The sequence below is a fragment of the Pavona decussata genome, unplaced genomic scaffold (assembly GCF_977016875.1).
Source record: "Pavona decussata unplaced genomic scaffold, jaPavDecu1.1 SCAFFOLD_124, whole genome shotgun sequence".
NCBI lineage: Eukaryota > Metazoa > Cnidaria > Anthozoa > Scleractinia > Agariciidae > Pavona > Pavona decussata.
In genome coordinates, this window is record NW_028145538.1 from 1,088,874 (window position 1) to 1,089,276 (window position 403).

Consider the following 403-nt stretch of genomic DNA (forward strand, 5'->3'; position numbering starts at 1 on the left):
ATATCAAACTGCGCATGATCAATTGCCATTGTTCCGGATTGGTTTTATTAATATCTAAAAAAATAGCTATTATCTCAAGTTCGCCCGGCTAGCTCAGTCGGTAGAGCATGAGACTCTTAATCTCAGGGTCGTGGGTTCGAGCCCCACGTTGGGCGAGATATTTTTCTTTTTCTTTTCTAAACATTTTCTTTTCCCTATCGGGAATGAGTCAGTTGCTCAAGGTGGAGTCCTCAGGGAGCCAAAATGACATTTTAGCAAAAAGAAACGGACCCTGGCGTTTACACAACAAATGAGCACAAATACACTGTTTTTTTTTTTATAAGAACCTTTTTTATAAGAACGTCGAGGCTGAGATTAACCAAAATTTTAAGAACGTATTAAGAACATTCCTCAAGCTGAGAGT

The 403-nt window shown here is 39.0% G+C and overlaps 1 non-coding gene across 1 annotated transcript; it reads left to right on the top strand.

Moving 5' to 3' along the window:
• The first annotated feature begins 82 nt into the window (after positions 1-82).
• Trnak-cuu (transfer RNA lysine (anticodon CUU)) lies at positions 83-155 on the top strand. Its single transcript has one exon. It is a non-coding gene; the product is annotated as a tRNA-Lys (tRNA).
• The last annotated feature ends 248 nt before the right edge of the window (positions 156-403 follow it).